This window comes from Sorex fumeus, unplaced genomic scaffold (assembly GCF_029834395.1).
Source record: "Sorex fumeus unplaced genomic scaffold, SorFum_2.1 ptg000034l, whole genome shotgun sequence".
Classification (NCBI taxonomy): domain Eukaryota; kingdom Metazoa; phylum Chordata; class Mammalia; order Eulipotyphla; family Soricidae; genus Sorex; species Sorex fumeus.
In genome coordinates, this window is record NW_026606091.1 from 35,484,717 (window position 1) to 35,495,468 (window position 10,752).

Below are 10,752 nucleotides of genomic sequence, written 5' to 3' on the forward strand. Positions count from 1 at the left end.
TCCCTAAAAGCATTTTTTGGAGTGTGCCCCCCACAAAGTTCTATCTTGGGGCTGGAGCAATAGCACAGCAGGTACGGCGTTTGCTTTGCACGTGGCTGACCTGGGTTCAATTCCCAGCATCCCATATGGTACCCCGAGCACCACCAGGAGTAACCTCTGAGCATCGCCGGGTGTGATCCAAAAAGCAAAAAAAAAAAAAAAAAAAAGGTTCTATCTTTATGAGATATTTTTCTATTTCATCTCCTTATGAAAACTGCTCACTTAATATTTTTGATCATTTTGCCTATGCCAAGCAGATTTTTTATTTACTCTTATTTATATTTACAACTTACTAAACATTTCTTTGTTATAAGCACTCTTATAAACTAAAAATGTCTATGATTTATGTATTAGTATACCACAATGTATTTTGTGTCGCTAGGAGATACGGGATCAGAGAGATAGTTTATCAGATAGGGCATTTGCTTTGCAAACAGCCCACCTTGGTTCCATCCCTGGCATCCCATATAATCTCTAGAGCCTGCCAGGTGTGGTCCCTGAGTGAAGAGCCAGGAGTAAGTCTTGAGAACTGCAGATTGTGGCCCAAAAACAACAACAAAAGAAGTAATGTAACCAAGATCACCCAATTCATAATAGCTTTGGTGATAGAAGTCATATTTTTCTTTGACTTTCTAACTCAGTTTTCACAACTAGAACAAATAATGTTAATGGAAGTTAATTATTCATGCTACTTTTAAAAATCAAGTATTTTCAGTACAATTTCAGACTACTGACTTCAAAATTATGAGGTAATAAGTGGATATGGGTTTTTTGTTTTTGTTTTTTTTTTTTTTTGCTTTTTGGGTCACCCTGTATATTGGCAATACACAGGGGTTACTCCTGGCTCTGCACTCAGAAATCGCCCTGGCAGTGCTCAGGGGACCATATGGGATCTGGGAATCAAACCCAGGTCGGCCGCATACAAGGCAAACGCCCTACCCGCTTCGCTTGCTATTGCTCCAGCCCCTGGATTTGGTTTTAAGCCACTAATTTTGTGGTACTGGGTTTTAGGAGTAATGGAAATAGCATGGATGAATCCAGAAAGATAGTACAGGGGTTGCTTGCCACGCATGTTGCTAACCTCAGTTTGATCCCCAGTACAAGATCACAGCAGGTAGGGTGTTTGCCTTGCAGACGGCTGACCTGGGATCAGTTCCTCCGCCCCTCTCAGAGAGCCCGGCAAGCTACCAAGAGTATCCCTCCTGCACGGCAGAGCCTGGCAAGCTCCCTGTGGCACATTCAATACACCAAAAACAGTAACAAGTCTCACAATGGAGACATTACTGGTGCCCATTTGAGCAAATTGATGAACAGCAGGAAAACAGTGCTACAGTGCTACTGCTTATAGTTAAGCCCACCCCATCACTTTCAGGAGTGACCCCTGTGCACAGAGTTAGGAGTAAGCCCTAAGCATTACAGGGTGTAGACCCAAAACTAAACAAAACCAAACAGAAAACAGATATTTCGCTCTCTGGCCAGTGTCACTCACAGTCAAAGCATTTTGCATGCAAGGTGATCTGGAAATTCCAAAATATCTCGTTCCATGCAATACCCATATTAAATGTTAAATACATTTAAAAAAATAAAAATGTTGGGGGGATAGGATGGGATGGGTGGGAGGGTTACTGCGATCATTGGTGGTGGAGAATGGGGACTGGTAGAGCGATGGGTACTCGATCATTGTATAACTGAAACCCAAGCACGAAAGTTTGTAAGTCTACAACTGTACCTTATGGTGTTTCACTAATAAACAAACACGGTCCTCCCGTTGTTCATCGATTTGCTCGAGCGGGCCCAGTAACATCTCCATTTTGAGACTTGTTGTTACTGTGTTTGGCATATTGAATACGTCACGGGTAGGTGCCAGGCTTTGCCGTACAGGAGAGATACTCTCAGTAGCTTGTCGGGCTCCAAGAGGGGCGGAGGAATCGAACCCAGCTCGGCCAGGCTGGCTGTGCACAAGGCAAACGCCCTACCACTGTGCTATCGCTCCTAATAAAAACTTAAAAAAAATAAAATATATTAATGTGTTCTATGAAAATAAATAAATAAATAAAATCTTTTCCTGAAGGATGTTTGCTGAGTGGGAACAGAAAGCAACTCATATTAAAAATTACTTGCTCTCCTGAGAACAGATGACTGGTTAAAGAAACTTTGGTACATCTACACAATGGAGTACTATGTGGCTGTTAGAAAGGATGAAGTCATGAAATTTACATACAAGTGGTACTACATGGAAAGTATCATGCAAAATGTGTCAGAAAGAGAGGGACAGACATAGAAAGATTGCATTCATCTGGGGAACATAAAGTAACAAAATAGGAGACTAATACCCAAGAATAGCTGAGATAAATTCCAGGAGGTTTACTCCATGGTTTGGAGGCCACTCACACATGCTAGGGGAAAAGGCAGTTCAGATAGAGAAGGGAGCACCAAATAAAGGGTGTTGGGAAGATCCGCCCAGGATGGGAGAAGCATGCTGAAAGTAGACTATAGACCAAACATGATTGCCACTCAACTCCTCTTTTGCAAACCACAGCACCCAAAAGGAGAGCGAGAACAAAAGGGAGTGCCCTGCCACAGAGGCAGGGTGGGATGGGGGGATGTGGGGTGGGAAGGATACTGGGATGCGTGGTGGTGGATAATGGGCACTGGTGGAGGGATGGGTACTCGATCATTGTATAACTGAAACCCAAGCACAAAAATTTTTAAGTCTACAACTGTACCTCATGGTGTTTCACTAATAAATTTTTTGTTAAAAAGTTACTTGCTGTACAAAAGGAAATCTAAAGGACCATCAGCATAGAAAATGAACTTGACTGTTCCACAAAGAAACATGAATCAGATAGCATCCCTGGAAAAGGTTTACCTCACTCCTTCAAGCAAAATCAAGTGAAAATAAGCCTAAAAAATAAGTAACATTGGGTTGGAACAATAGTACAAGGGGTAGGGTACTTGCCTTGCGTCTAGAAGAGCTGGGTTCTATCTCTAGCATCACATATGGTCCCCTGAGCACCACCACGAATGACTCCTGAGTGCAGAGCCAGGAGTAGCCTCTGAGTACCCTGGATGTGGCCCCACAAACCAAAACAAAAAAAATTTAAAAGGCATTTTTAAAGGCCAAAGTGATAGTCAACAGGTAGGGCGTTAGCCTTGCACGGCCCAGGCATCCCATATGGTACCCTGAGCACTGCCAGAGTAACTCCTGAGTGCAGAGCCAGGAGGAAGCCCTGAGAATTGCCTAGGGTAATCCTTCACCCCACAAAAAAATAAACAATGTAATTGCTTTAAGAATGGTATACTGATAGTATAATGTCATACTGATATGACAAAGTCCCATAATGACCAGTTAGGACCACATCCCACAGGGAAGTTGAGACCACAGTTAGGTGCATTTATCACAAGCGTCTCCATCTTGGACCTATTTTCTTATTGTAACACAATAATACAAAGATATAATAAAAAAAATTTTGAAATTGTGGGCAGATGGGGGTTGGTCCACCACTGGCTTTTCTCAGTGCTTACTCAGGCACTGTGCACAAGAATCACTCCTGGTGGGCTCCTGGGACCATATGTGGTGCTTGGATTGGCTGTTGCAAGGCAAGCACCTTACCCACTGTTCTATCTCTCTGACCCCTCAAAAGTAAAATCCTAATTCTGCCTTCCTTTGTCAACTAGTGTGAATAATAAAATTGCATTAAAGTAGAATTGGAGAAAAGGATTTAAATCCCTTGTCTTTTGCCTTCAATTTGCTTGAGTTTTGGGTTAAATTATTGCTGCACTCTGTCAGAAGAGATGAAGTCATGAACTTTGCTTACAAATGGATAGACATGGAGAGTATCATGCTAAGTGAAATGAGTCAGAAAAAGAGAGACAGACATAGAAGGACTACACTCATTTGTGGAGTATAAAACAACATAACATGAGGATGACACCTAAGGGCAGTAGATACAAGGGACAGATAGATTGTTCCATAGCTAGAAGTCTGCCTCATGAGCAAAGGGGAGAAGGCAGCTGGAATAGAGAAGGGATTGCTAAGGAAAAGATGGCTGGAGGAATCGGTCGGGATGGGAGATGTGTGCAGAAAGTAGATAAAGGATCAAACCTAATAATCTCTCAGGGTCTGTATTGCAAACCATAATGCACAAAAGTGGAGAGAGAGAATGGGGAATCATGTCTGCCATGGAGGCAGAGGGAGGGTGGGAAAGGGGGGGTATACCGGGGATATTGGTGGTGGGGAATGTGCACTGGTGGAGGGATGGGTGTTTGATCATTATGTGATTATAATCCAAACATGAAAGCTTATAACTATCTTACGGTGATTCAATAAAATTAAAGAAAAGAAAAAAGAAATTATTGCTTCACTTGTAAGTCTAGTTTCACTTCTTCTCTTACCAAGGAATTAATTAAATTATGCTCCCTGCAGCCTGGATCATGCTGGAGAGATGGAGATCGGGGTAGTATTCATATACATACTCAGTTCTTGCTGACCTTGTACTTGTTTAAATAAGACAAAAAGAGACCATATTTAATAAGAAAAGTTCAGTGTAACACAAAAGAAAAGATGGACATTGATATTTGCCAGAAGTGGGTACATTGTGCCAAACTTCATAGGAAAGTTTATTTCAATATCAAGAATTATTAGGTGTGTAACTTGGGCCAGCGGGGGGAAGCAAAGTTTGTTACCAAAATCTCACTTTGGGGCATAAAGATTATCTCAAGCTCTTCATTTTTTTAAATTCTGTTTTTGTGCCATACCCAGCTATACTTAGGGCTTACTCCTGGCTCTGCACTCAGGAATCACTCATGGAGGGGCTCAGTGAAACATAAGGGATGCTGGGGATTGTACCTGGGTGATCCACATGCAAGGAAACTACCTTAACTGCTGTATTACCTCTTCAACCCTGGAAGTTTGTTAGCTATAAAAATACAGGCAGTTCTTAATTTAAAAGGGGGAATTTATTTTTAAGAAGGAGCAGATGAAGGGAAAAGCTCTGAAAACTTTTGACAGTTATCATTTTATGAGACATCTACATGTAGCACTGTAGCACTGTCCTCCCGTTGTTCATCAGTTTGCTCAAGGGGGCACCAGAAACATCTCCATTGTGAGACTTGTTACCGTTTTTGGCATATTGAATATGCCACGGGTAGCTTGCCAGGCTCTGCCGTGCGGGAGGGATAATGGAAAATCTCCACTTAGGAAAAATATTTTAAAACTCATCATCATGATACCTTTTTTGTTTTTTTTTCTTTTTTTTTTTTATTACTCCTGATGGTGCTTGGGGGACTATATGGGATGCCAAGGGATCAAGTCCAGGTCAGTCATATGCAAGACAAATGCCCCATCTGCTGTACTATAACTCCAGCCTCTTCTGAACTCAACTTTTCTAGCACAATAAACTTATCTATTAAATTTATTTTGGGCTAGAGCGATAGCACAGTGGGTAGGACATTTGCCTTACACGTGGCCGACCCGGTCGACCCAAGTTCTATTCCTCCACTCCTCTCAGAGAGCTCAGCAAGCTACCGAGAGTATCTTGCCCGCATGGCAAAGCCTGGCAAGCTACCCGTGACGTATTCGATATGCCAAACACAGTAACAACAAGTCTCACGAAGGAGACTTTACTGGGCCCGCTCGAGCAAATCGATGAACAGCGGGAGGACCGTGACCATGAACTATTTAAAAAGTTTCATTTATAGCATCACCAGAAGAAGCCAGTGTTGGGCTACTCTCAGCTTTGCTCTTGGAATCTCTCCTGACAGTGCTCAGGGGACCAGGCAGTGCTAAGGCCGATGCTGAGGATCGAATTTGGGTCTCCTGCATCCAAAGCATGCATTCCAACCTGCTGAGCTATCCAGAAATAGTCACAGAATTTTGATGTGGCAATACTGCCTTTTAATGATATTTATGATCCATGTAAGTGTATCTGGAATACTCTAATGAAAAATGCAGCCCTCTCTTTATAATTATTTACCATAATGAAATATAAAATGTAGCTTAGAATTTTTTTTAAAAGTCACTACTAAGGGGGCTGGAGCAATAGCACAGCGGGTAGGGCAGCTGACCTAGGTTCGATTCCCAGCATCCCATATGGTCCCCCGAGCACCGCCAGGAGTAATTCCTGAGTGCATGAAGCAGGAGTAACTCCTGTGCATCGCCGGGTGTGATCCAAAAATAAAAAACAAAAAAAAAAGTCACTACTAAATTTAAATTATCAGTACACTAATTTTCCAATGCCTTGCTCCTTAAATGGATAATAGCCAGTTTCATGTGTCTGAAAAAGCACACCCTAATGTTCTTTCTGATTTGCCTTGGGAATTACAATTCCATTTTTTTTTAGTTAGGAATTCCTTTAACCCAACTATATTGTAGTATTTTTATTTTCTTGCCATTATTTTTACGTTTCTTGTACAAACAAATTCACAAAACAAATAGCATTTCATTTTAAATGATCTGCTTTTTATTTTTACAAAGTTATTGTGGTGTATTTGCATACATTAAGAACATATTTTTTATGAGTAGATATTGTTCAAGTGGCAGTCAAAAGTAGTGTATTCGAGACAGGAGAAAACTCACAGGGCTGGAGTACAAGTTTTGTATGCTTGAAGCCATGGGCTCCATCACAGCACTGCATAATCAATCCCCCAGCACTGAGCCAGAAACAGCCCCCAAGCACCACCTATGGCCAAATATCAAAGAAATAATGAGTTAATTAAGGGAGTCAGGCATAGTAGTTAAGACACCTGGCTTGGAAGCAAGAGGCAGCAAGTTCTATCCTATGAGCCACAGCATGCTGGAAAGACAGAACATTGGGCAGAGCACTGGCCTTGCATGTGGTCAACCTTGGTTCAGTTCCTCCATCAGATATTTCCCCAAGCTCCACCTGGGGTTATCCCCAAGAAAAGAGCTAGGAGTAACTCCTGGGCACCACAGGATGTGGCAGCTCTGCTGTTTGAGCCTGGAATCTTTGCTTCTGGTGACCCCTTGCACTGCAAGAAATGTCTGGCTGCACTGCAACCAGGTATATATGCACCCTCCAAAATAAAGGGTGTAACCCCTGGCAAGCATGCATGTGAGTACTGAGAACCATAGTGATCCCTGGCAAGTACGATAACCAGAATGTGTGTGAGCCCAGCAGCTAAACTAATGCAACCCCTGGAAAGCAGCACAGCCAGTGTGCAAGCTCCAGCATCAAGCTTATGTCATCCTCATCATCACAGCAGCTGGCAGAGAGATGGGGGGGAAACTGGGGAAAGGAACAAGAAGAAATATGGGCTCTGATAGAATTTGCTGGAGTCATTATACTGCATATGGAAAGTTGCTAGAGAGTAGAAGTTTTATTATAAGAAAAAACAATGATAACTAGTCGATTGTTTTGCAGTATATAAAAATGTTGAATTATTGAAACACACACGAAACGAATGTGATGTCACACATCATTTATACCTCACCAAAATCAATGAATTAACATTAAAAATAACTTCCAAGGGGTAAACATTAAGAAATAAAGTAAACATATTGTTTATAAATAAAAGTTCTGTTAAGAAGAAATTTTCCAATCAGGGCCAAAGAGATGGTACCAAGATTAGGGCCCATGTCTTACTAGTGGCCGTCCCCAGTTCAATCCCCAGCATCACATGGTTCTCTCAAGCACTGCACATAGCTGGGGGCAGCTCTGGAGGCCCCAAGCATCTTTGGGATGGCACAGGTAGTCCTTGGTGGCACAGGGCCAGAGCAGCATTGCTTCCTTGGACCCCCCCGCATTGAACTGCAGGCTAGGTTGGCTGAGAATCACAAGGGTTCCCAAGTTCCCCAGATACTACAACTGACCTTCCCTCAAAAAAAGAAATTTTCTAATCAGTATTCCTAAGAGTTTCAATCCCTACTAATTTCTCAGTTTAATTTACCTTGCTCCTCTACTGCCTTCCCTAAGGTGACTGATAAGCATTTGTAATTGGCAGAGGGAATTAATATCACCGGCGTGGACCTAACATAGACAAAATCAATCACCAGCCTTATAAAATAGTTTATTCAGTTTAAAGTTTAAATAGTTGCATTTCATTGCCTCGAAAATTTTATTTAAATTATAAAAGACTTTTTTTGTAACTGAGTAAGAATAGCTAGTTTTGTGAGTTTAGAATATGCATTTAGAATATGCATTTTATGTGAAGAATAAGAATTTATTCTACTACTTTGAAATAATTAAATGAAAATATTAAAAGCTTATAATCATGCCCAGAACTGTTCTAAGAGCTTTACAGGAATTTATTTAATTCTCATAAAATCTCTGTGAGAAAGCTAATATATTTTGGGGAGAGTAGTGTACCTGGCTATGGTTAGGGCTTATGCCTGTCTGTACTCAGAGATAACTCCTCATGGAGCTTAGGAGTACCAGTAGACAAACCCAGGTCAGCCATGTGTTAGGCAAGCACCCTACCCATTATAATATCTTCTCTAGTCCTGGAAGTTATTATTACTGCAGTTTCACAGACTAAGGAGATAAATTAAATATCTTGTTCAATGTCACAAAGTTAGTAATTGGAGAAGCTGAAATTATATCCCTATTATCTATCTTTGAGCTTCTGATCGGAATCACTACGGTACAGTGCCTTTAAAATAGCAAATATACATTTGTTTTTAAATTGAACTGAGGAATTTACCACATTGTATTTGGCATCATAGACATTACTAAAAATACAAATCATGTTTTAAAAAGAATTTTAACAGCAAGACCACAAGTCCTCGATTAACATGATTTTATTCAATGTTTTGTAATAATGCTGAGGAGTATGGGGGAAGTATGCTCACTGATAATTGAAGGAAAAGACATTATTCAAGGAACTGGTTTTCTTATATATTGTTTTGCTTAAGTTCACATTTCCCAAGAACTTACTGACAGTGGTAAATGAAGTCTGAGATTATCTCTCACCACCTCTCTGAGATCATCTCTCACCAACTCTCTATATACCTCTCTGTCACGTGCCTTCTAGTGCAAGCAATAATGTATCAGCCCACATTCTTTAACGTTAAGCCCAGGTTAGATCTCAGATTCTTCACAAGGTCAACACACTCAACAATTAGCTTACCAAAGGAAACAGACAAATACAGAATAATCTCTCTGGTATGTAGAATATGAAGAAATATAGTGAGGGAATAACAGATGGCCAAAGTCAACAGAACCTAAGAGCTGATCTACAGAACTGAACTTACTTTGGTGGTGGGGGAGAGGGAGAGATAGTCTGGGTGGGGGAGATACTCTGGTGGAGGGTAGGATGTTGAAACATTATATACATGAAACCCTATCATTAATGGTATGGTAAATCAGTGTTTAAAATTAAAATTTAGTAAAAATAGTTTTAAAGCAACAAAAATAAATTGTCTTATATAAGTACATCTCTACACTGTCTAGAAAAATACTAAAATAACATATATATCAAACTTTTTCAGCATATATATGGCTTTTCATCACACACACATACATATATGTGTATATATCAGACTTTTCCCTTTACTTAGCAATGTATCTTAGTAAAAGAAAAGTCACCAAAGAATAGCAAATTGAGAAGAGTTAAAATTGCTGACAACTTCATTTCATTGTATAATGACTTCTGGTAAAATTCTCCCGGTGTTAAGCCTGAAACAAGACACAATACACACATGGTGCACTAAAGGGGTGTTTCCAGGACAAAGGAAGTGAGCAAGTCCAGAGAAAACAGAAGTAGCTAAGCAAGGGTGCTCACTTATTCTATTTCGACATATCGCGTTAGAGGCAGTGCAAAGAGCCAGCTACTTTGTGGTTCTGTGGGTCAATCTGGGTTTTACCCTGGGATGACAATGAAAACCAACAGAGAGCACACTCAACCCTTAACCAAAGACAATAACCTCAAGTTCCATCAGTTCTGAATCTAGGAGCAAAGAGACTTTGGGCATAATTTTGTTAAGGAGCTTATTTCCTCTTTTCCAATGGATAACCCAACAATTGAATATTTTATTTGTCTTTTTTTTTACAATTTTTTTTATTGAGGCACCATGATTTTCAGTACTGTTAATGATATTTTGATGCATACATGGTTCCAACACCACATCCATCACCAGAGTACCCACTTCCCTCCACCAATATCCAAGACTCCTCCTGTCCACCTACCCCAGGTAAGTCCACTTCGCTAGACAAAATATACAGTTCTGATCACTTTAGTCATTTGTCATGTATTTACTATGCATCTTTATATTCCACATATGAGAAAGTTCTCTTTTTGATCAAGGAGGTGGTGACAACTACACACATATAATGAATAATGCTGTCACTGTCACTGTCCTCCCGTTGTTCATCGATTTGCTCGAGCGGGCCCAGGAATGTCTCCATTGGAGACTTTGTTGTTACTGTGTCTGGCATATCGAATACGTCATGGGGAGCTTGCCAGGCTCTGCCGTGCGGGCGAGATACTCTCGGTAGCTTGCCGAGGAATCGAACTTGGGTCGGTCATGTTGGATGAATAATGCTAAATTCCTGAAATTTCACAAAATTATTAATCAATGATGAGCTGATAAAACAATTTTCAAAAACTTAATACTTTAGGTATATAAATCTAAAAATTAAAAGTACAAATATTTCTATGCTTATATATTTAAAATTTGTAGGAATTAGATAAATCTGGGGCCAAGCAACAGTATAGAAGGCAGGGTGCTTGCCTTGTAAACTGTTGGCTCAGATT